Source organism: Ipomoea triloba, chromosome 11 (genome assembly GCF_003576645.1).
Source record: "Ipomoea triloba cultivar NCNSP0323 chromosome 11, ASM357664v1".
Lineage (NCBI taxonomy): Eukaryota > Viridiplantae > Streptophyta > Magnoliopsida > Solanales > Convolvulaceae > Ipomoea > Ipomoea triloba.
In genome coordinates this window covers 19006161-19033565 of record NC_044926.1, presented here as the reverse complement: position 1 = coordinate 19033565, position 27405 = coordinate 19006161, and the positions used below count along the sequence as shown (strand labels likewise).

The following is a 27405-nucleotide window of genomic DNA, read 5'->3' as shown; positions in this document are numbered from 1 at the left end:
CAACTATGTCTTTTATATATGTTTCTAAAATTGAAGCTTAATATACATAAACTACACAATACAAGCTTTTAATACCTAGAGATGTAGCGAAATGATAATAAGGAAAATGTGACTTACACATAACTTCAATTTTCCTTGATTTCGTATTGTTGATTTTTTATTTTTTATTTATGAAATTAGTTTCTTAGAAATATCAAATTTCGCTTTTTTGTGCTTTAACATATTGATTTATTTAATTATTCACTTATAGAGATCTCTTAATAAAATAACATATTTGAAAGAGTATTGCATTCAAGAACTTGAATTTTTCCTTGATTTCGTATTGCTGATTTTTTAAAAATTATTTTCTAAGAAATATTAAACTCTATTATTTTGTATTATTATATACTGATTTATTTTCCTATTCTCTTATAGAGATCTCTTAATAAGGTAACATATTTGAAAGAGTATTGCATTCAAGAATTTAAAGCTTAATGGATTAGATTTATGCATGGATGACGGAAGGCAAAAAGCTACCTCATCTCTGGTTTGAAAAAATACAACCCATTAAAAGAAAAAACAAAGGTCCACATAACCTGACCCACAAACTGGCTAGCCCATGACAGGTCATAACATATGGGTTAGGTTGGTCCATTTTGATATATCTAGTTCTATCTCTATAGTATCCTTTATAGATGTTCATAAAACTAAATCTTACGTAACTATTGGCACATCATGAGGTAATGACATTCAATTTGTTCTATGTTCACAAAATCAAAACTTGATGTACACGAATTTACATATTTTGGTATTGACATTCACTATGTTCGATTTATAAAATATATATATGTTTTACTTTAGGGGTTGCACTTGTTGAGATTTGAACTCAAGACCTCCCGCTTACTAAACGGGTGCTCTAACCAACTGAGCTACAAGAGCTACGAACAACTATGTCTTTTATTTATGTTTATAAAATTGAAGCTTAATATACATAAACTACACAATACAAGCTTTTAATACCTTGAGATGTAGCGAAATGATATTAAGGAAAATGTGACTTACACATAACTTCAATTTTCCTTGATTTCGTATTGTTGATTTTTTATTTTTTATTTATGAAATTAGTTTCTTAGAAATATCAAATTTCGCTTTTTTGTACTTTAACATATTGATTTATTTAATTATTCACTTATAGAGATCTCTTAATAAAATAACATATTTGAAAGAGTATTGCATTCAAGAACTTGAATTTTTCCTTGATTTCGTATTGCTGATTTTTTAAAAATTATTTTCTAAGAAATATTAAACTCTATTATTTTGTATTATTATATACTGATTTATTTTCCTATTCTATTATAGAGATCTCTTAATAAGGTAACATATTTGAAAGAGTATTGCATTCAAGAAGTTAAAGCATAATGAATTAGATTTAAGCATGGATGACGGAAGGTAAAAAGTCACCTCATCTCTGGTTTGAAAAAATACAACCCTTTAAAAAAAAAAAAACAAAGGTCAACCTAACCTGACCCACAAACGGGCTAGCCCATGACAGGTCATAACATATGGGTTAGGTTGGTCCATTTTGATATATCTAGTTCTATCTCCATAGTATCCTTTATAGATTTTCATAAAACTAAATCTTACGTAACTATTAGCACATCATGAGGTAATGACATTCAATTTGTTCTATGTTCACGCACATCATGAGGTAATGACATTCAATTTGTTCTATGTTCACAAAATCAAAACATGATGTACACGAATTTACATATTTTGGAATTGACATTCACTATGTTCGATTTATAGAATATATATATGTTTTACTTTAGGGAGTGTTCTTGTTGATAGAATATATATATGTTTTACTTTAGGGAGTGTTCTTGTTGATAGAATATATATATGTTTTACTTTAGGGAGTGTTCTTGTTGAGATTTGAACTCAAGACCTCCCGCTTACTAAACGGGTGCTCTAACCAACTAAGCTACAAGAGCTACGACCAACTATGTCTTTTATATATGTTTCTAAAATTGAAGCTTAATATACATAAACTACACAATACAAGCTTTTAATACCTAGAGATGTAGCGAAATGATATTAAGGAAAATGTGACTTACACATAACTTCAATTTTCCTTGATTTCGTATTGTTGATTTTTTATTTTTTATTTATGAAATTAGTTTCTTAGAAATATCAAATTTCGCTTTTTTGTGCTTTAACATATTGATTTATTTAATTATTCACTTATAGAGATCTCTTAATAAAATAACATATTTGAAAGAGTATTGCATTCAAGAAGTTAAAGCATAATGAATTAGATTTAAGCATGGATGACGGAAGGCAAAAAGCCACCTCATCTCTGGTTTGAAAAAATACAACCCTTTAAAAAAAAAAAACAAAGGTCAACCTAACCTGACCCACAAACGGGCTAGCCCATGATAGGTCATAACATATGGGTAAGGTTGGTCCATTTTGATATATCTAGTTCTATCTCTTTAGTATCCTTTATAGATGTTCATAAAACTAAATCTTACGTAACTATTGGCACATCATGAAGTATTGACATTCAATTTGTTCTATGTTCACAAAATCAAAACTTGATGACATTGTCATAACATATGGGTTAGGTTGGTCCATTTTGATATATCTAGTTCTATCTCTATAGTATCCTTTATAGATGTTCATAAAACAAAATCTTACGTAACTATTGGCACATCATGAGGTAATGACATTCAATTTGTTCTATGTTCACAAAATCAAAACTTGATGACATTGTCATAACATATGGGTTAGGTTGGTCCATTTTGATATATCTAGTTCTATCTCTATAGTATCCTTTATAGATGTTCATAAAACAAAATCTTACGTAACTATTGGCACATCATGAGGTAATGACATTCAATTTGTTCTATGTTCACAAAATCAAAACTTGATGACATTCACTATGTTCGATTTATAGAATATATATATATGTTTTATTTTAAGGGGTGCTCTTGTTGAGATTTAAATTCAAGGCCTCCCGCTTACTAAACGGGTGCTCTAACCAACAATTCAAGGCCTCCCGCTTACTAAACGGGTGCTCTAACCAACTGAGCTACAAACAACTATGTCATTTATATATGTTTATAAAATTGAAGCTTAATATACATAAACTACACTATACAAGCTTTTAATACCTAGAGATGTAGCGAAATGATATTTAGGAAAATGTGACTTACACATAACTTCAATTTTCCTTGATTTCGTATTGTTGATTTTTTATTTTTTATTTATGAAATTAGTTTCTTAGAAATATCAAATTTCGCTTTTTTGTGCTTTAACATATTGATTTATTTAATTATTCACTTATAGAGATCTCTTAATAAAATAACATATTTGAAAGAGTATTGCATTCAAGAACTTGAATTTTTCCTTGATTTCGTATTGCTGATTTTTTTTAAATTATTTTCTAAGAAATATTAAACTCTATTATTTTGTATTATTATATACTGATTTATTTTCCTATTCTCTTATAGAGATCTCTTAATAAGGTAACATGTTTGAAAGAGTATTGCATTCAAGAAGTTAAAGCTTAATGAATTAGATTTAAGCATGGATGACGGAAGGCAAAAAGCTCCCTCATCTCTGGTTTGAAAAAATACAACCCATTAAAAGAAAAAACAAAGGTCCACCTAACCTGACCCACAAACTGGCTAGCCCATGACAGGTCATAACATATGGGTTAGGTTGGTCCATTTTGATATATCTAGTTCTATCTCTATAGTATCCTTTATAGATTTTCATAAAACTAAATCTTACGTAACTATTGGCACATCATGAGGTAATGACATTCAATTTGTTCTATGTTCACAAAATCAAAACTTGATGACATTGTCATAACATATGGTTAGGTTTGTCAATTTTGATATATCTAGTTCTATCTCTATAGTATCCTTTATAGATTTTCATAAAACTAAATCTTACGTAACTATTGGCACATCATGAGGTAATGACATTCAATTTGTTCTATGTTCACAAAATCAAAACTTGATGACATTTACTATGTTCGATTTATAGAATATATATATATGTTTTATTTTAAGGGGTGCTCTTGTTGAGATTTGAATTCAAGGCCTCCCGCTTACTAAACGGGTGCTCTAACCAACTGAGCTACAGACAACTATGTCTTTTATATATGTTTATAAAATTGAAGCTTAATATACATAAACTACACTATACAAGCTTTTAATACCTAGAGATGTAGCGAAATGATATTTAGGAAAATGTGACTTACACATAACTTCAATTTTCCTTGTTTTCGTATTGTTGATTTTTTATTTTTTATTTATGAAATTAGTTTCTTAGAAATATCAAATTTCGCTTTTTTGTGCTTTAACATATTGATTTATTTAGTTATTCACTTATAGAGATCTCTTAATAAAATAACATATTTGAAAGAGTATTGCATTCAAGAACTTGAATTTTTCCTTGATTTCGTATTGCTGATTTTTTTTAAATTATTTTCTAAGAAATATTAAACTCTATTATTTTGTATTATTATATACTGATTTATTTTCCTATTCTCTTATAGAGATCTCTTAATAAGGTAACATATTTGAAAGAGTATTGCATTCAAGAAGTTAAAGCTTAATGAATTAGATTTAAGCATGGATGACGGAAGGCAAAAAGCCACCTCATCTCTGGTTTGAAAAAATACAACCCATTAAAAAAAAAAAACAAAGGTCAACCTAACCTGACCCAGAAACGGGCTAGCCCATGATAGGTCATAACATATGGGTTAGGTTGGTCCATTTTGATATATCTAGTTCTATCTCTTTAGTATCCTTTATAGATGTTCATAAAACTAAATCTTACGTAACTATTGGCACATCATGAGGTAATGACATTCAATTTGTTCTATGTTCACAAAATCAAAACTTGATGTACACGAATTTACATATTTTGGTATTGACATTCACTATGTTCGATTTATAGAATATATATATATTTTACTTTAGGGGTTGCACTTGTTGAGATTTGAACTCAAGACCTCCCGCTTACTAAACGGGTGCTCTAACCAACTGAGCTACAAGAGCTACGAACAACTATGTCTTTTATTTATGTTTATAAAATTGAAGCTTAATATACATAAACTACACAATACAAGCTTTTAATACCTTGAGATGTAGCGAAATGATATTAAGGAAAATGTGACTTACACATAACTTCAATTTTCCTTGATTTCGTATTGTTGATTTTTTATTTTTTATTTATGAAATTAGTTTCTTAGAAATATCAAATTTCGCTTTTTTGTGCTTTAACATATTGATTTATTTAGTTATTCACTTATAGAGATCTCTTAATAAAATAACATATTTGAAAGAGTATTGCATTCAAGAACTTGAATTTTTCCTTGATTTCGAATTGCTGATTTTTTTAAAATTATTTTCTAAGAAATATTAAACTCTATTATTTTGTATTATTATATACTGATTTATTTTCCTATTCTCTTATAGAGATCTCTTAATAAGGTAACATATTTGAAAGAGTATTGCATTCAAGAAGTTAAAGCTTAATGAATTAGATTTAAGCATGGATGACGGAAGGCAAAAAGCCACCTCATCTCTGGTTTGAAAAAATACAACCCTTTAAAAAAAAAAAACAAAGGTCAACCTAACCTGACCCACAAACGGGCTAGCCCATGATAGGTCATAACATATGGGTTAGGTTGGTCCATTTTGATATATCTAGTTCTATCTCTATAGTATCCTTTATAGATGTTCATAAAACTAAATCTTACGTAACTATTGGCACATCATGAGGTAATGACATTCAATTTGTTCTATGTTCACAAAATCAAAACTTGATGACATTCACTATGTTCGATTTATAGAATATATATATATGTTTTATTTTAAGGGGTGCTCTTGTTGAGATTTGAATTCAAGGCCTCCCGCTTACTAAACGAGGGCTCTAACCAACTGAGCTACAAACAACTATGTCTTTTATATATGTTTCTAAAATTGAAGCTTAATATACATAAACTACACAATACAAGCTTTTAATACCTAGAGATGTAGCGAAATGATATTAAGGAAAATGTGACTTACACATAACTTCAATTTTCCTTGATTTCGTATTGTTGATTTTTTATTTTTTATTTATGAAATTAGTTTCTTAGAAATATCAAATTTCGCTTTTTTGTGCTTTAACATATTGATTTATTTAATTATTCACTTATAGAGATCTCTTAATAAAATAACATATTTTAAAGAGTATTGCATTCAAGAACTTGAATTTTTCCTTGATTTCGTATTGCTGATTTTTTTTAAATTATTTTCTAAGAAATATTAAACTCTATTATTTTGTATTATTATATACTGATTTATTTTCCTATTCTCTTATAGAGATCTCTTAATAAGGTAACATATTTGAAAGAGTATTGCATTCAAGAAGTTAAAGCTTAATGAATTAGATTTAAGCATGGATGACGGAAGGCAAAAAGCCACCTCATCTCTGGTTTGAAAAAATACAACCCGTTAAAAAAAAAACAAAGGTCAACCTAACCTGACCCACAAACGGGCTAGCCCATGATAGGTCATAACATATGGGTTAGGTTGGTCCATTTTGATATATCTAGTTCTATCTCTATAGTATCCTTTATAGATGTTCATAAAACTAAATCTTACGTAACTATTGGCACATCATGAGGTAATGACATTCAATTTGTTCTATGTTCACAAAATCAAAACTTGATGTACATGAATTTACATATTTTGGTATTGACATTCACTATGTTCGATTTATAAAATATATATATGTTTTACTTTAGGGGTTGCTCTTGTTGAGATTTGAACTCAAGACCTCCCGCTTACTAAACGGGTGCTCTAACCAACTGAGCTACAAGAGCTACGAACAACTATGTCTTTTATTTATGTTTATAAAATTGAAGCTTAATATACATAAACTACACAATACAAGCTTTTAATACCTAGAGATGTAGCGAAATGATATTAAGGAAAATGTGACTTACACATAACTTCAATTTTCCTTGATTTCGTATTGTTGATTTTTTATTTTTTATTTATGAAATTAGTTTCTTAGAAATATCAAATTTCGCTTTTTTGTGCTTTAACATATTGATTTATTTAATTATTCACTTATAGAGATCTCTTAATAAAATAACATATTTGAAAGAGTATTGCATTCAAGAACTTGAATTTTTCCTTGATTTCGTATTGCTGATTTTTTTAAAATTATTTTCTAAGAAATATTAAACTCTATTATTTTGTATTATTATATACTGATTTATTTTCCTATTCTATTATAGAGATCTCTTAATAAGGTAACATATTTGAAAGAGTATTGCATTCAAGAAGGTAAAGCTTAATGAATTAGATTTAAGCATGGATGACGGAAGGCAAAAAGCCACCTCATCTCTGGTTTAAAAAAATACAACCCATTAAAAAAAAAAAAAGGTCAACCTAACCTGACCCACAAATGCGCTAGCCCATGACAGGTCATAACATATGGGTTAGGTTAGTCCATTTTGATATATCTAGTTCTATCTCTATAGTATCCTTTGTAGATGTTCATAAAACTAAATCTTACGTAAATATTGGCACATCATGAACTTGATGTTCACGAATTTACATATTTTGGTATTGACATTCACTATGTTCGGTTTATAGAATATATATATGTTTTACTATAGGGGGTGCTCTTGTTGAGATTTGAACTCAAGACCTCCCGCTTACTAAGTGGGTGCTCTAATCAACTGAGTTACAAAAGCTACGAACAACTATGTCTTTTATATCCGTCTATAAAATTGAAGCTTAATATACATAAACTACACAATACAAGCTTATAATACCTTGAGATGTAGCGAAATGATATTAAGGAAAATGTGACTTACACATAACTTCAATTTTCCTTGATTTTGTATTGTTGATATTTTTTATTTATGAAATTAGTTTCTTAGAAATATCAAATTTCGCTTTTTTGTGCTTTAACATATTGATTTATTTAATTATTCACTTATAGAGATCTCTTAATAAAATAACATATTTGAAAGAGTATTGCATTCAAGAACTTGAATTTTTCCTTGATTTCGTATTGCTGATTTTTTTAAAATTATTTTCTAAGAAATATTAAACTCTATTATTTTGTATTATTATATACTGATTTATTTTCCTATTCTCTTATAGAGATCTCTTAATAAGGTAACATATTTGAAAGAGTATTGCATTCAAGAAGGTAAAGCTTAATGAATTAGATTTAAGCATGGATGACGGAAGGCAAAAAGCCACCTCATCTCTGGTTTAAAAAAATACAACCCATTAAAAAAAAAAAAAGGTCAACCTAACCTGACCCACAAATGCGCTAGCCCATGACAGGTCATAACATATGGGTTAGGTTGGTCCATTTTGATATATCTAGTTCTATCTCTATAGTATCCTTTATAGATTTTCATAAAACTAAATCTTACGTAACTATTGGCACATCATGAGGTAATGACATTCAATTTGTTCTATGTTCACAAAATCAAAACTTGATGTACACGAATTTACATATTTTGGTATTGACATTCACTATGTTCGATTTATAAAATATATATATATTTTACTTTAGGGGTTGCACTTGTTGAGATTTGAACTCAAGACCTCCCGCTTACTAAACGGGTGCTCTAACCAACTGAGCTACAAGAGCTACGAACAACTATGTCTTTTATTTATGTTTATAAAATTGAAGCTTAATATACATAAACTACACAATACAAGCTTTTAATACCTAGAGATGTAGCGAAATGATATTAAGGAAAATGTGACTTACACATAACTTCAATTTTCCTTGATTTTGTATTGTTGATTTTTTATTTTTTATTTATGAAATTAGTTTCTTAGAAATATCAAATTTCGCTTTTTTGTGCTTTAACATATTGATTTATTTAATTATTCACTTATAGAGATCTCTTAATAAAATAACATATTTGAAAGAGTATTGCATTCAAGAACTTGAATTTTTCCTTGATTTCGTATTGCTGATTTTTTTAAAATTATTTTCTAAGAAATATTAAACTCTATTATTTTGTATTATTATATACTGATTTATTTTCCTATTCTCTTATAGAGATCTCTTAATAAGGTAACATATTTGAAAGAGTATTGCATTCAAGAAGTTAAAGCTTAATGAATTAGATTTAAGCATGGATGACGGAAGGCAAAAAGCCACCTCATCTCTGGTTTGAAAAAATACAACCCATTAAAAAAAAAAAAAAAAGGTCAACCTAACCTGACCCACAAATGCGCTAGCCCATGACAGGTCATAACATATGGGTTAGGTTAGTCCATTTTGATATATCTAGTTCTATCTCTATAGTATCCTTTATAGATTTTCATAAAACTAAATCTTACGTAACTATTGGCACATCATGAGGTAATGACATTCAATTTGTTCTATGTTCACAAAATCAAAACTTGATGTACACGAATTTACATATTTTGGTATTGACATTCACTATGTTCGATTTATAAAATATATATATATTTTACTTTAGGGGTTGCACTTGTTGAGATTTGAACTCAAGACCTCCCGCTTACTAAACGGGTGCTCTAACCAACTGAGCTACAAGAGCTACGAACAACTATGTCTTTTATTTATGTTTATAAAATTGAAGCTTAATATACATAAACTACACAATACAAGCTTTTAATACCTAGAGATGTAGCGAAATGATATTAAGGAAAATGTGACTTACACATAACTTCAATTTTCCTTGATTTCGTATTGTTGATTTTTTATTTTTTATTTATGAAATTAGTTTCTTAGAAATATCAAATTTCGCTTTTTTGTGCTTTAACATATTGATTTATTTAATTATTCACTTATAGAGATCTCTTAATAAAATAACATATTTGAAAGAGTATTGCATTCAAGAACTTGAATTTTTCCTTGATTTCGTATTGCTGATTTTTTTAAAATTATTTTCTAAGAAATATTAAACTCTATTATTTTGTATTATTATATACTGATTTATTTTCCTATTCTCTTATAGAGATCTCTTAATAAGGTAACATATTTGAAAGAGTATTGCATTCAAGAAGTTAAAGCTTAATGAATTAGATTTAAGCATGGATGACGGAAGGCAAAAAGCCACCTCATCTCTGGTTTGAAAAAATACAACCCATTAAAAAAAAAAAAAAAAGGTCAACCTAACCTGACCCACAAATGCGCTAGCCCATGACAGGTCATAACATATGGGTTAGGTTAGTCCATTTTGATATATCTAGTTCTATCTCTATAGTATCCTTTGTAGATGTTCATAAAACTAAATCTTACGTAAATATTGGCACATCATGAACTTGATGTTCACGAATTTACATATTTTGGTATTGACATTCACTATGTTCGGTTTATAGAATATATATATGTTTTACTATAGGGGGTGCTCTTGTTGAGATTTGAACTCAAGACCTCCCGCTTACTAAGTGGGTGCTCTAATCAACTGAGTTACAAAAGCTACGAACAACTATGTCTTTTATATCCGTCTATAAAATTGAAGCTTAATATACATAAACTACACAATACAAGCTTATAATACCTTGAGATGTAGCGAAATGATATTAAGGAAAATGTGACTTACACATAACTTCAATTTTCCTTGATTTTGTATTGTTGATATTTTTTATTTATGAAATTAGTTTCTTAGAAATATCAAATTTCGCTTTTTTGTGCTTTAACATATTGATTTATTTAATTATTCACTTATAGAGATCTCTTAATAAAATAACATATTTGAAAGAGTATTGCATTCAAGAACTTGAATTTTTCCTTGATTTCGTATTGCTGATTTTTTTAAAATTATTTTCTAAGAAATATTAAACTCTATTATTTTGTATTATTATATACTGATTTATTTTCCTATTCTCTTATAGAGATCTCTTAATAAGGTAACATATTTGAAAGAGTATTGCATTCAAGAAGGTAAAGCTTAATGAATTAGATTTAAGCATGGATGACGGAAGGCAAAAAGCCACCTCATCTCTGGTTTAAAAAAATACAACCCATTAAAAAAAAAAAAAGGTCAACCTAACCTGACCCACAAATGCGCTAGCCCATGACAGGTCATAACATATGGGTTAGGTTGGTCCATTTTGATATATCTAGTTCTATCTCTATAGTATCCTTTATAGATGTTCATAAAACTAAATCTTACGTAACTATTGGCACATCATGAGGTAATGACATTCAATTTGTTCTATGTTCACAAAATCAAAACTTGATGTACACGAATTTACATATTTTGGTATTGACATTCACTATGTTCGATTTATAAAATATATATATATTTTACTTTAGGGGTTGCACTTGTTGAGATTTGAACTCAAGACCTCCCGCTTACTAAACGGGTGCTCTAACCAACTGAGCTACAAGAGCTACGAACAACTATGTCTTTTATTTATGTTTATAAAATTGAAGCTTAATATACATAAACTACACAATACAAGCTTTTAATACCTAGAGATGTAGCGAAATGATATTAAGGAAAATGTGACTTACACATAACTTCAATTTTCCTTGATTTTGTATTGTTGATTTTTTATTTTTTATTTATGAAATTAGTTTCTTAGAAATATCAAATTTCGCTTTTTTGTGCTTTAACATATTGATTTATTTAATTATTCACTTATAGAGATCTCTTAATAAAATAACATATTTGAAAGAGTATTGCATTCAAGAACTTGAATTTTTCCTTGATTTCGTATTGCTGATTTTTTTAAAATTATTTTCTAAGAAATATTAAACTCTATTATTTTGTATTATTATATACTGATTTATTTTCCTATTCTCTTATAGAGATCTCTTAATAAGGTAACATATTTGAAAGAGTATTGCATTCAAGAAGTTAAAGCTTAATGAATTAGATTTAAGCATGGATGACGGAAGGCAAAAAGCTACCTCGTCTCTGGTTTGAAAGAATACAACCCATTAAAAGAAAAAACAAAGCTCCACCTAACCTGACCCACAAACTGGCTAGCCCATGACAGGTCATAACATATGGGTTAGGTTATCTAGTTCTATCTCTATAGTATCCTTTATAGATTTTCATAAAACTAAATCTTACGTAACTATTGGCACATCATGAGGTAATGACATTCAATTTGTTCTATGTTCACAAAATCAAAACTTGATGACATTGTCATAACATATGGTTAGGTTTGTCAATTTTGATATATCTAGTTCTATCTCTATAGTATCCTTTATAGATGTTCATAAAACAAAATCTTACGTAACTATTGGCACATCATGAGGTAATGACATTCAATTTGTTCTATGTTCACAAAATCAAAACTTGATGACATTCACTATGTTCGATTTATAGAATATATATATATGTTTTATTTTAAGGGGTGCTCTTGTTGAGATTTGAATTCAAGGCCTCCCGCTTACTAAACGGGTGCTCTAACCAACTGAGCTACAAACAACTATGTCTTTTATATATGTTTATAAAATTGAAGCTTAATATACATAAACTACACAGTACAAGCTTTTAATACCTAGAGATGTAGCGAAATGATATTTAGGAAAATGTGACTTACACATAACTTCAATTTTCCTTGATTTCGTATTGTTGATTTTTTATTTTTTATTTATGAAATTAGTTTCTTAGAAATATCAAATTTCGCTTTTTTGTGCTTTAACATATTGATTTATTTAATTATTCACTTATCGAGATCTCTAAATAAAATAACATATTTGAAAGAGTATTGCATTCAAGAACTTGAATTTTTCCTTGATTTCGTATTGCTGATTTTTTAAAAATTATTTTCTAAGAAATATTAAACTCTATTATTTTGTATTATTATATACTGATTTATTTTCCTATTCTCTTATAGAGATCTCTTAATAAGGTAACATATTTGAAAGAGTATTGCATTCAAGAAGGTAAAGCTTAATGAATTAGATTTAAGCATGGATGACGGAAGGCAAAAAGCCACCTCATCTCTGGTTTGAAAAAATACAACCCTTTAAAAAAAAAAAACAAAGGTCAACCTAACCTGACCCACAAACGGGCTAGCCCATGATAGGTCATAACATATGGGTTAGGTTGGTCCATTTTGATATATCTAGTTCTATCTCTATAGTATCCTTTATAGATGTTCATAAAACTAAATCTTACGTAACTATTGGCACATCATGAGGTAATGACATTCAATTTGTTCTATGTTCACAAAATCAAAACTTGATGAACACGAATTTACATATTTTGGTATTGACATTCACTATGTTCGATTTATAAAATATATATATATTTTACTTTAGGGGTTGCACTTGTTGAGATTTGAACTCAAGACCTCCCGCTTACTAAACGGGTGCTCTAACCAACTGAGCTACAAGAGCTACGAACAACTATGTCTTTTATTTATGTTTATAAAATTGAAGCTTAATATACATAAACTACACAATACAAGCTTTTAATACCTAGAGATGTAGCGAAATGATATTAAGGAAAATGTGACTTACACATAACTTCAATTTTCCTTGATTTCGTATTGTTGATTTTTTATTTTTTATTTATGAAATTAGTTTCTTAGAAATATCAAATTTCGCTTTTTTGTGCTTTAACATATTGATTTATTTAATTATTCACTTATAGAGATCTCTTAATAAAATAACATATTTGAAAGAGTATTGCATTCAAGAACTTGAATTTTTCCTTGATTTCGTATTGCTGATTTTTTTAAAATTATTTTCTAAGAAATATTAAACTCTATTATTTTGTATTATTATATACTGATTTATTTTCCTATTCTCTTATAGAGATCTCTTAATAAGGTAACATATTTGAAAGAGTATTGCATTCAAGAAGTTAAAGCTTAATGAATTAGATTTAAGCATGGATGACGGAAGGCAAAAAGCTACCTCGTCTCTGGTTTGAAAAAATACAACCCATTAAAAGAAAAAACAAAGCTCCACCTAACCTGACCCACAAACTGGCTACTCCATGACAGGTCATAACATATGGGTTAGGTTTGTCCATTTTGATATATCTAGTTCTATCTCTATAGTATCCTTTATAGATTTTCATAAAACTAAATCTTACGTAACTATTGGCACATCATGAGGTAATGACATTCAATTTGTTCTATGTTCACAAAATCAAAACTTGATGACATTCACTATGTTCGATTTATAGAATATATATATATGTTTTATTTTAAGGGATGCTCTTGTTGAGATTTGAATTCAAGGCCTCCCGCTTACTAATGCTCTTGTTGAGATTTGAATTCAAGGCCTCCCGCTTACTAAACGGGTGCTCTAGATTTGAATTCAAGGCCTCCCGCTTACTAAACGGGTGCTCTAACCAACTGAGCTACAAACAACTATGTCTTTTATATATGTTTATAAAATTGAAGCTCAATATACATAAACTACACAATACAGGCTTTTAATACCTAGAGATGTAGCGAAATGATATTAAGGAAAATGTGACTTACACATAACTTCAATTTTCCTTGATTTCGTATTGTTGATTTTTTATTTTTTATTTATGAAATTAGTTTCTTAGAAATATCAAATTTCGCTTTTTTGTGCTTTAACATATTGATTTATTTAATTATTCACTTATCGAGATCTCTTAATAAAATAACATATTTGAAAGAGTATTGCATTCAAGAACTTGAATTTTTCCTTGATTTCGTATTGCTGATTTTTTAAAATTATTTTCTAAGAAATATTAAACTCTATTATTTTGTATTATTATATACTGATTTATTTTCCTATTCTCTTATAGAGATCTCTTAATAAGGTAACATATTTGAAAGACTATTGCATTCAAGAAGTTAAAGCTTAATGAATTAGATTTAAGCATGGATGACGGAAGGCAAAAAGCTACCTCATCTCTGGTTTGAAAAAATACAACCCATTAAAAGATAAAACAATGGTCCACCTAACCTGACCCACAAACTGGCTAGCCCATGACAGGTCATAACATATGGGTTAGGTTGGTCCATTTTGATATATCTAGTTCTATCTCTATAGTATCCTTTATAGATGTTCATAAAACAAAATCTTACGTAACTATTGGCACATCATGAGGTAATGACATTCAATTCGTTCTATGTTCACAAAATAAAAACTTGATGACATTCACTATGTTCGATTTATAGAATATATATATATGTTTTATTTTAAGGGGTGCTCTTGTTGAGATTTGAATTCAAGGCCTCCCGCTTACTAAACGGGTGCTCTAACCAACTGAGCTACAAACAACTATGTCTTTTATATATGTTTATAAAATTGAAGCTTAATATACATAAACTACACAGTACAAGCTTTTAATACCTAGAGATGTAGCGAAATGATATTTAGTAAAATGTGACTTACACATAACTTCAATTTTCCTTGATTTCGTATTGTTGATTTTTTATTTTTTATTTATGAAATTAGTTTCTTAGAAATATCAAATTTCGCTTTTTTGTGCTTTAACATATTGATTTATTTAATTATTCACTTATCGAGATCTCTAAATAAAATAACATATTTGAAAGAGTATTGCATTCAAGAACTTGAATTTTTCCTTGATTTCGTATTGCTGATTTTTTATAAATTATTTTCTAAGAAATATTAAACTCTATTATTTTGTATTATTATATACTGATTTATTTTCCTATTCTCTTATAGAGATCTATTAATAAGGTAACATATTTGAAAGAGTATTGCATTCAAGAAGTTAAAGCTTAATGAATTAGATTTAAGCATGGATGACGGAAGGCAAAAAGCCACCTCATCTCTGGTTTGAAAAAATACAACCCATTAAAAAAAAAAAAACAAAGGTCAACCTAACCTGACCCACAAACGGGCTAGCCCATGATAGGTCATAACATATGGGTTAGGTTGGTCCATTTTGATATATCTAGTTCTATCTCTTTAGTATCCTTTATAGAAGTTCATAAAACTAAATCTTACGTAACTATTGGCACATCATGAGGTAATGACATTCAATTTGTTCTATGTTCACAAAATAAAAACTTGATGACATTGTCATAACATATGGTTAGGTATGTCAAGTTTGATATATCTAGTTCTATCTCTATAGTATCCTTTATAGATGTTCATAAAACAAAATCTTACGTAACTATTGGCACATCATGAGGTAATGACATTCAATTCGTTCTATGTTCACAAAATAAAAACTTGATGACATTCACTATGTTCGATTTATAGAATATATATATATGTTTTATTTTAAGGGGTGCTCTTGTTGAGATTTGAATTCAAGGCCTCCCGCTTACTAAACGGGTGCTCTAACCAACTGAGCTACAAACAACTATGTCTTTTATATATGTTTATAAAATTGAAGCTTAATATACATAAACTACACAGTACAAGCTTTTAATACCTAGAGATGTAGCGAAATGATATTTAGTAAAATGTGACTTACACATAACTTTAATTTTCCTTGATTTCGTATTGTTGATTTTTTATTTTTTATTTATGAAATTAGTTTCTTAGAAATATCAAATTTCGCTTTTTTGTGCTTTAACATATTGATTTATTTAATTATTCACTTATCGAGATCTCTTAATAAAATAACATATTTGAAAGAGTATTGCATTCAAGAACTTGAATTTTTCCTTGATTTCGTATTGCTGATTTTTTAAAAATTATTTTCTAAGAAATATTAAACTCTATTATTTTGTATTATTATATACTGATTTATTTTCCTATTCTCTTATAGAGATCTCTTAATAAGGTAACATATTTGAAAGAGTATTGCATTCAAGAAGTTAAAGCTTAATGAATTAGATTTAAGCATGGATGACGGAAGGCAAAAAGCCACCTCATCTCTGGTTTGAAAAAATACAACCCATTAAAAGAAAAAACAAAGGTCCACCTAACCTGACCCACAAACTGGCTAGCCCATGACAGGTCATAACATATGGGTTAGGTAGGTCCATTTTGATATATCTAGTTCTATCTCTATAGTATCCTTTATAGATGTTCATAAAACAAAATCTTACGTAACTATTGGCACATCATGAGGTAATGACATTCAATTCAATTCGTTCTATGTTCACAAAATCAAAACTTGATGACATTCACTATGTTCGATTTATAGAATATATATATATGTTTTATTTTAAGGGGTGCTCTTGTTGAGATTTGAATTCAAGGCCTCCCGCTTACTAAACGGGTGCTCTAACCAACTGAGCTACAAACAACTATGTCTTTTATATATGTTTATAAAATTGAAGCTTAATATACATAAACTACACAGTACAAGCTTTTAATACCTAGAGATGTAGCGAAATGATATTTAGGAAAATGTGACTTACACATAACTTCAATTTTCCTTGATTTCGTATTGTTGATTTTTTATTTTTTATTTATGAAATTAGTTTCTTAGAAATATCAAATTTCGCTTTTTTGTGCTTTAACATATTGATTTATTTAATTATTCACTTATCGAGATCTCTAAATAAAATAACATATTTGAAAGAGTATTGCATTCAAGAAGTTAAAGCTTAATGAATTAGATTTAAGCATGGATGACGGAAGGCAAAATGCTACCTCATCTCTGGTTTGAAAAACTACAACCCATTAAAAGAAAAAACAAAGGTCCACCTAACCTGACCCACAAACTGGCTAGCCCATGACAGGTCATAAAATATGGGTTAGGTTGGTCCATTTTGATATATCTAGTTCTATCTCTATAGTATCCTTTATAGATTTTCATAAAACTAAATCTTACGTAACTATTGGCACATCATGAGGTAATGACATTCAATTTGTTCTATGTTCACAAAATCAAAACTTGATGACATTGTCATAACATATGGTTAGGTTTGTCAATTTTGATATATCTAGTTCTATCTCTATAGTATCCTTTATAGATGTTCATAAAACAAAATCTTACGTAACTATTGGCACATCATGAGGTAATGACATTCAATTTGTTCTATGTTCACAAAATCAAAACTTGATGACATTGTCATAACATATGGTTAGGTTTGTCAATTTTGATATATCTAGTTCTATCTCTATAGTATCCTTTATAGATGTTCATAAAACAAAATCTTACGTAACTATTGGCACATCATGAGGTAATGACATTCAATTTGTTCTATGTTCACAAAATCAAAACTTGATGACATTGTCATAACATATGGTTAGGTTTGTCAATTTTGATATATCTAGTTCTATCTCTATAGTATCCTTTATAGATGTTCATAAAACAAAATCTTACGTAACTATTGGCACATCATGAGGTAATGACATTCAATTTGTTCTATGTTCACAAAATCAAAACTTGATGACATTGTCATAACATATGGTTAGGTTTGTCAATTTTGATATATCTAGTTCTATCTCTATAGTATCCTTTATAGATGTTCATAAAACAAAATCTTACGTAACTATTGGCACATCATGAGGTAATGACATTCAATTTGTTCTATGTTCACAAAATCAAAACTTGATGACATTGTCATAACATATGGTTAGGTTTGTCAATTTTGATATATCTAGTTCTATCTCTATAGTATCCTTTATAGATGTTCATAAAACAAAATCTTACGTAACTATTGGCACATCATGAGGTAATGACATTCAATTTGTTCTATGTTCACAAAATCAAAACTTGATGACATTGTCATAACATATGGTTAGGTTTGTCAATTTTGATATATCTAGTTCTATCTCTATAGTATCCTTTATAGATGTTCGTAAAACAAAATCTTACGTAACTATTGGCACATCATGAGGTAATAAAACAAAATCTTACGTAACTATTGGCACATCATGAGGTAATGACATTCAATTCGTTCTATGTTCAGGCACATCATGAGGTAATGACATTCAATTCGTTCTATGTTCACAAAATCAAAACTTGATGACATTCACTATGTTCGATTTATAGAATATATATATATATGTTTTATTTTAAGGGGTGCTCTTGTTGAGATTTGAATTCAAGGCCTCCCGCTTACTAAACGGGTGCTCTAACCAACTGAGCTACAAACAACTATGTCTTTTATATATGTTTATAAAATTGAAGCTTAATATACATAAACTACACAATACAAGCTTTTAATACCTAGAGATGTAGCGAAATGATATTTAGGAAAATGTGACTTACACATAACTTCAATTTTCCTTGATTTCGTATTGTTGATTTTTTATTTTTTATTTATGAAATTATTTTCTTAGAAATATCAAATTTCGCTTTTTTGTGCTTTAACATATTGATTTATTTAGTTATTCACTTATAGAGATCTCTTAATAAAATAACATATTTGAAAGAGTATTGCATTCAAGAACGTGAATTTTTCCTTGATTTCGTATTGTTGATTTTTTATTTTTTATTTATGAAATTATTTTCTTAGAAATATCAAATTTCGCTTTTTTGTGCTTTAACATATTGATTTATTTAGTTATTCACTTATAGAGATCTCTTAATAAAATAACATATTTGAAAGAGTATTGCATTCAAGAACGTGAATTTTTCCTTGATTTCGTATTGCTGATTTTTTTTAAATTATTTTCTAAGAAATATTAAACTCTATTATTTTGTATTATTATATACTGATTTATTTTCCTATTCTCTTATAGAGATCTCTTAATAAGGTAACATATTTGAAAGAGTATTGCATTCAAGAAGTTAAAGCTTAATGAATTAGATTTAAGCATGGATGACGGAAGGCAAAAAGCCACCTCATCTCTGGTTTTAAAAAATACAACCCATTAAAAAAAAAAACAAAGGTCAACCTAACCTGACCCACAAACGGGCTAGCCCATGATAGGTCATAACATATGGGTTAGGTTGGTCCATTTTGATATATCTAGTTCTATCTCTTTAGTATCCTTTATAGATGTTCATAAATCTAAATCTTACGTAACTATTGGCACATCATGAGATAATGACATTCAATTTGTTCTATGTTCACAAAATCAAAACTTGATGACATTGTCATAACATATGGTTAGGTATGTCAATTTTGATATATCTAGTTCTATCTCTATAGTATCCTTTATAGATGTTCATAAAACAAAATCTTACGTAACTATTGGCACATCATGAGGTAATGACATTCAATTCGTTCTATGTTCACAAAATCAAAACTTGATGACATGCACTATGTTCGATTTATAGAATATATATATATGTTTTATTTTAAGGGGTGCTCTTGTTGAGATTTGAATTCAAGGCCTCCCGCTTACTAAACGGGTGCTCTAACCAACTGAGCTACAAACAACTATGTCTTTTATATATGTTTATAAAATTGAAGCTTAATATACATAAACTACACAGTACAAGCTTTTAATACCTAGAGATGTAGCGAATAGATATTTAGGAAAATGTGACTTACACATAACTTCAATTTTCCTTGATTTCGTATTGTTGATTTTTTATTTTTTATTTATGAAATTAGTTTCTTAGAAATATCAAATTTCGTTTTTTTGTGCTTTAACATATTGATTTATTTAGTTATTCACTTATAGAGATCTCTTAATAAAATAACATATTTGAAAGAGTATTGCATTCAAGAATTTGAATTTTTCCTTGATTTCGTATTGCTGATTTTTTTTAAATTATTTTCTAAGAAATATTAAACTCTATTATTTTGTATTATTATATACTGATTTATTTTCCTATTCTCTTATAGAGATCTCTTAATAAGGTAACATATTTGAAAGAGTATTGCATTCAAGAAGTTAAAGCTTAATGAATTAGATTTAAGCATGGATGACGGAAGGCAAAAAGCTACCTCATCTTTGGTTTGAAAAAATACAACCCATTAAAAGAAAAAACAAAGGTCCACCTAACCTGACCCAAAAACTGGCTAGCCCATGACAGGTCATAACATATGGGTTAGGTTGGTCCATTTTGATATATCTAGTTCTATCTCTATAGTATCCTTTATAGATTTTCATAAAACTAAATCTTACGTAACTATTGGCACATCATGAGGTAATGACATTCAATTCGTTCTATGTTCACAAAATAAAAACTTGATGACATTCACTATGTTCGATTTATAGAATATATATATATGTTTTATTTTAAGGGGTGCTCTTGTTGAGATTTGAATTCAAGGCCTCCCGCTTACTAAACGGGTGCTCTAACCAACTGAGCTACAATCAACTATGTCTTTTATATATGTTTATAAAATTGAAGCTTAATATACATAAACTACACAGTACAAGCTTTTAATACCTAGAGATGTAGCGAAATGATATTTAGTAAAATGTGACTTACACATAACTTCAATTTTCCTTGATTTCGTATTGTTGATTTTTTATTTTTTATTTATGAAATTAGTTTCTTAGAAATATCAAATTTCGCTTTTTTGTGCTTTAACATATTGATTTATTTAATTATTCACTTATCGAGATCTCTAAATAAAATAACATATTTGAAAGAGTATTGCATTCAAGAAGTTAAAGCTTAATGAATTAGATTTAAGCATGGATGACGGAAGGCAAAATGCTACCTCATCTCTGGTTTGAAAAAATACAACCCATTAAAAAAAAAAAACAAAGGTCAACCTAACCTGACCCCCAAATGGGCTAGCCCATGACAGGTCATAACATATGGGTTAGGTTGGTCCATTTTGATATATCTAGTTCTATCTCTATAGTATCCTTTATAGATATTCATAAAACTAAATCTTACGTAACTATTGGCACATCATGAGTTAATGACATTCAATTTGTTCTATGTTCACAAAATCAAAACTTGATGACATTGTCATAACATATGGTTAGGTTTGTCAATTTTGATATATCTAGTTCTATCTCTATAGTATCCTTTATAGATGTTCATAAAACAAAATCTTACGTAACTATTGGCACATCATGAGGTAATGACATTCAATTCGTTCTATGTTCACAAAATCAAAACTTGATGACATTCACTATGTTCGATTTATAGAATATATATATATGTTTTATTTTAAGGGGTGCTCTTGTTGAGATTTGAATTCAAGGCCTCCCGCTTACTAAACGGGTGCTCTAACCAACTGAGCTACAAACAACTATGTCTTTTATATATGTTTATAAAATTGAAGCTTAATATACATAAACTACACAGTACAAGCTTTTAATACCTAGAGATGTAGCGAAATGATGTTTAGGAAAATGTGACTTACACATAACTTCAATTTACCTTGATTTCGTATTGTTGATTTTTTATTTTTTATTTATGAAATTAGTTTCTTAGAAATATCAAATTTCGCTTTTTTGTGCTTTAACATATTGATTTATTTAGTTATTCACTTATAGAGATCTCTTAATAAAATAACATATTTGAAAGAGTATTGCATTCAAGAACTTGAATTTTTCCTTGATTTCGTATTGCTGATTTTTTTAAAATTATTTTCTATGAAATATTAAACTCTATTATTTTGTATTATTATATACTGATTTATTTTCCTATTCTCTTATAGAGATCTCTTAATAAGGTAACATATTTGAAAGAGTATTGCATTCAAGAAGTTAAAGCTTAATGAATTAGATTTAAGCATGGATGACGGAAGGCAAAAAGCAACCTCATCTCTGGTTTGAAAAAATACAACCCATTAAAAAAAAAAAACAAAGGTCAACCTAACCTGACCCACAAACGGGCTAGCCCATGATAGGTCATAACATATGGGTTAGGTTGGTCCATTTTGATATATCTAGTTCTATCTCTTTAGTATCGTTTATAGATGTTCATAAAACTAAATCTTACGTAACTATTGGCACATCATGAGGTAATGACATTCAATTTGTTCTATGTTCACAAAATCAAAACTTGATGACATTGTTATAACATATGGTTAGGTATGTCAATTTTGATATATCTAGTTCTATCTCTTTAGTATCGTTTATAGATGTTCATAAAACTAAATCTTACGTAACTATTGGCACATCATGAGGTAATGACATTCAATTTGTTCTATGTTCACAAAATCAAAACTTGATGACATTGTTATAACATATGGTTAGGTATGTCAATTTTGATATATCTAGTTCTATCTCTATAGTATCCTTTATAGATGTTCATAAAACAAAATCTTACGTAACTATTGGCACATCATGAGGTAATGACATTCAATTCGTTCTATGTTCACAAAATCAAAACTTGATGACATTCACTATGTTCGATTTATAGAATATATATATATGTTTTATTTTAAGGGGTGCTCTTGTTGAGATTTGAATTCAAGGCCTCCCGCTTACTAAACGGGTGCTCTAACCAAGTGAGCTACAAACAACTATGTCTTTTATATTTGTTTATAAAATTGAAGCTTAATATACATAAACTACACAGTACAAGCTTTTAATACCTAGAGATGTAGCGAAATGATATTTAGGAAAATGTGACTTACACATAACTTCAATTTTCCTTGATTTCGTATTGTTGATTTTTTATTTTTTATTTATGAAATTAGTTTCTTAGAAATATCAAAATTCGCTTTTTTGTGCTTTAACATATTGATTTATTTAGTTATTCACTTATAGAGATCTCTTAATAAAATAACATATTTGAAAGAGTATCGCATTCAAGAACTTGAATTTTTCCTTGATTTCGTATTGCTGATGTTTTTTAAATTATTTTCTAAGAAATATTAAACTCTATTATTTTGTATTATTATATACTGATTTATTTTCCTATTCTCTTATAGAGATCTCTTAATAAGGTAACATATTTGAAAGAGTATTGCATTCAAGAAGTTAAAGCTTAACGAATTAGATTTAAGCATGGATGACGGAAGGCAAAAAGCTACCTCATCTCTGGTTTGAAAAAATACAACCCATTAAAAGAAAAAACAAAGGTCCACCTAACCTGACCCATAAACTGGCTAACCCAAGACAGGTCATAACATATGGGTTAGGTTGGTCCATTTTGATATATCTAGTTCTATCTCTATAGTATCCTTTATAGATTTTCATAAAACTAAATCTTACTTAACTATTGGCACATCATGAGGTAATGACATTCAATTTGTTCTATGTTCACAAAATCAAAACTTGATGGCATTGTCATAACATATGGTTAGGTTTGTCAATTTTGATATATCTAGTTCTATCTCTATAGTATCCTTTATAGATGTTCATAAAACAAAATCTTACGTAACTATTGGCACATCATGAGGTAATGACATTCAATTCGTTCTATGTTCACTAAATAAAAACTTGATGACATTCACTATGTTCGATTTATTGAATATATATATATGTTTTATTTTAAGGGGTGCTCTTGTTGAGATTTGAATTCAAGGCCTCCCGCTTACTAAACGGGTGCTCTAACCAACTGAGCTACAAACAACTATGTCTTTTATATATGTTTATAAAATTGAAGCTTAATATACATAAACTACACAATACAGGCTTTTAATACCTAGAGATGTAGCGAAATGATATTTAGGAAAATGTGACTTACACATAACTTCAATTTTCCTTGATTTCGTATTGTTGATTTTTTATTTTTTATTTATGAAATTAGTTTCTTAGAAATATCAAATTTCGCTTTTTTGTGCTTTAACATATTGATTTATTTAATTATTCACTTATAGAGATCTCTTAATAAAATAACATATTTGAAAGAGTATTGCATTCAAGAACTTGAATTTTTCTATGATTTCGTATTGCTGATTTTTTAAAAATTATTTTCTAAGAAATATTAAACTCTATTATTTTGTATTATTATATACTGATTTATTTTCCTATTCTCTTATAGAGATCTCTTAATAAGGTAACATATTTGAAAGAGTATTGCATTCAAGAAGTTAAAGCTTAATGAATTAGATTTAAGCATGGATGACGGAAGGCAAAAAGCCACCTCATCTCTGGTTTGAAAAAATACAACCCATTAAAAAAAAAAAACAAAGGTCAACCTAACCTGACCCACAAACGGGCTAGCCCATGATAGGTCATAACATATGGGTTAGGTTGGTCCATTTTGATATATCTAGTTCTATCTCTTTAGTATCCTTTATAGATGTTCATAAAACTAAATCTTACGTAACTATTGGCACATCATGAGGTAATGACATTCAATTCGTTCTATGTTCACAAAATCAAAACTTGATGACATTCACTATGTTCGATTTATAGAATATATATATATGTTTTATTTTAAGGGGTGCTCTTGTTGAGATTTGAATTCAAGGCCTCCCGCTTACTAAACGGGTGCTCTAACCAACTAAGCTACAAACAACTATGTCTTTTATATATGTTTATAAAATTGAAGCTTAATATACATAAACTACACAATACAAGCTTTTAATACCTAGAGATGTAGCGAAATGATATTTAGGAAAATGTGACTTACACATAACTTCAATTTTCCTTGATTTCGTATTGTTGATTTTTTATTTTTTATTTATGAAATTAGTTTCTTAGAAATATCAAATTTCACTTTTTTGTGCTTTAACATATTGATTTATTTAATTATTCACTTATAGAGATCTCTTAATAAAATAACATATTTAAAAGAGTATTGCATTCAAGAACTTGAATTTTTCCTTGATTTCGTATTGCTGATTTTTTTGAAATTATTTTCTAAGAAATATTAAACTCTATTATTTTGTATTATTATATACTGATTTATTTTCCTATTCTCTTATAGAGATCTCTTAATAAGGTAACATATTTGAAAGAGTATTGCATTCAAGAAGTTAAAGCTTAATGAATTAGATTTAAGCATGGATGACGGAAGGCAAAAAGCCACCTCATCTCTGGTTTGAAAAAATACAACCCATTAAAAAAAAAAAACAAAGGTCAACCTAACCTGACCCACAAACGGGCTAGCCCATGATAGGTCATAACATATGGGTTAGGTTGGTCCATTTTGATATATCTAGTTCTATCTCTATAGTATCCTTTATAGATGTTCATAAAACTAAATCTTACGTAACTATTGGCACATCATGAGGTAATGACATTCAATTTGTTCTATGTTCACAAAATCAAAACTTGATGACATTGTCATAACATATGGTTAGGTTTGTCAATTTTGATATATCTAGTTCTATCTCTATAGTATCCTTTATAGATGTTCATAAAACAAAATCTTACGTAACTATTGGCACATCATGAGGTAATGACATTCAATTCGTTCTATGTTCACAAAATCAAAACTTGATGACATTCACTATGTTCGATTTATAGAATATATATATATGTTTTATTTTAAGGGGTGCTCTTGTTGAGATTTGAATTCAAGGCCTCCCGCTTACTAAACGGGTGCTCTAACCAACTGAGCTACAAACAACTATGTCTTTTATATATGTTTATAAAATTGAAGCTTAATATACATAAACTACACAATACAGGCTTTTAATACCTAGAGATGTAGCGAAATGATATTTAGGAAATGTGACTTACACATAACTTCAATTTTCCTTGATTTCGTATTGTTGATTTTTTATTTTTTATTTATGAAATTAGTTTCTTAGAAATATCAAATTTCGCTTTTTTGTGCTTTAACATATTGATTTATTTAATTAGTCACTTATAGAGATCTCTTAATAAGGTAACATATTTGAAAGAGTATTGCATTCAAGAACTTGAATTTTTCCTTGATTTCGTATTGTTGATTTTTTATTTTTTAGTTATGAAATTAGTTTCTTAGAAATATCAAATTTCGCTTTTTTGTGCTTTAACATATTGATTTATTTAATTATTCACTTATAGAGATCTCTTAATAAAATAACATATTTAAAAGAGTATTGCATTCAAGAACTTGAATTTTTCCTTGATTTCGTATTGCTGATTTTTTTTAAATTATTTTCTAAGAAATATTAAACTCTACTATTTTGTATTATTATATACTGATTTATTTTCCTATTCTCTTATAGAGATCTCTTAATAAGGTAACATATTTGAAAGAGTATTGCATTCAAGAAGTTAAAGCTTAATGAATTAGATTTAAGCATGGATGACGGAAGGCAAAAAGCTACCTCATCTCTGGTTTGAAAAAATACAACCCATTAAAAGAAAAAACAAAGGTCCACCTAACCTGACCCACAAACTGGCTAGCCCATGACAGGTCATAACATATGGGTTAGGTTGGTCCATTTTGATATATGTAGTTCTATCTCTATAGTATCCTTTATAGATGTTCATAAAAATAAATCTTACGTAACTATTGGCACATCATGAGGTAATGACATTCAATTTGTTCTATGTTCACAAAATCAAAACTTGATGACATTCACTATGTTCGATTTATAGAATATATATATGTTTTACTTTAGGGTGTGTTCTTGTCGAGATTTGAACTCAAGACCTCCCGCTTACTAAACGGGTGCTCTAACCAACTGAGCTACAAGAGCTACGGACAACTACGTCTTTTATATATGTTTATAAAATTGAAGCTTAATATACATAAATTACACAGTACAAGCCTTTAATACCTAGAGATGTAGCGAAATGATATTAAGGAAAATGTGACTTACA

At 28.4% G+C, this 27405-nt stretch overlaps 11 non-coding genes across 11 annotated transcripts; all 11 read right to left on the bottom strand.

Moving 5' to 3' along the window:
* Nucleotides 1–844: 844 nt before the first annotated feature.
* Nucleotides 845–918, bottom strand: TRNAT-AGU. Its single transcript has one exon. It is a non-coding gene; the product is annotated as a tRNA-Thr (tRNA).
* A 978-nt stretch (nt 919–1896) lies between these two features.
* On the bottom strand, nt 1897–1970 carry TRNAT-AGU. Its single transcript has one exon. It is a non-coding gene; the product is annotated as a tRNA-Thr (tRNA).
* A 3007-nt stretch (nt 1971–4977) lies between these two features.
* Nucleotides 4978–5051, bottom strand: TRNAT-AGU. The gene has a single exon. It is a non-coding gene; the product is annotated as a tRNA-Thr (tRNA).
* A 1740-nt stretch (nt 5052–6791) lies between these two features.
* Nucleotides 6792–6865, bottom strand: TRNAT-AGU. Its single transcript has one exon. It is a non-coding gene; the product is annotated as a tRNA-Thr (tRNA).
* Nucleotides 6866–7673: 808 nt separating this feature from the next.
* Nucleotides 7674–7747, bottom strand: TRNAT-AGU. Its single transcript has one exon. It is a non-coding gene; the product is annotated as a tRNA-Thr (tRNA).
* Nucleotides 7748–8590: 843 nt separating this feature from the next.
* TRNAT-AGU lies at nt 8591–8664 on the bottom strand. The gene has a single exon. It is a non-coding gene; the product is annotated as a tRNA-Thr (tRNA).
* Nucleotides 8665–9515: 851 nt separating this feature from the next.
* On the bottom strand, nt 9516–9589 carry TRNAT-AGU. The gene has a single exon. It is a non-coding gene; the product is annotated as a tRNA-Thr (tRNA).
* Nucleotides 9590–10400: 811 nt separating this feature from the next.
* Nucleotides 10401–10474, bottom strand: TRNAT-AGU. Its single transcript has one exon. It is a non-coding gene; the product is annotated as a tRNA-Thr (tRNA).
* Nucleotides 10475–11317: 843 nt separating this feature from the next.
* On the bottom strand, nt 11318–11391 carry TRNAT-AGU. The gene has a single exon. It is a non-coding gene; the product is annotated as a tRNA-Thr (tRNA).
* Nucleotides 11392–13282: 1891 nt separating this feature from the next.
* Nucleotides 13283–13356, bottom strand: TRNAT-AGU. Its single transcript has one exon. It is a non-coding gene; the product is annotated as a tRNA-Thr (tRNA).
* A 13851-nt stretch (nt 13357–27207) lies between these two features.
* Nucleotides 27208–27281, bottom strand: TRNAT-AGU. The gene has a single exon. It is a non-coding gene; the product is annotated as a tRNA-Thr (tRNA).
* Between the last annotated feature and the right edge of the window lie 124 nt (nt 27282–27405).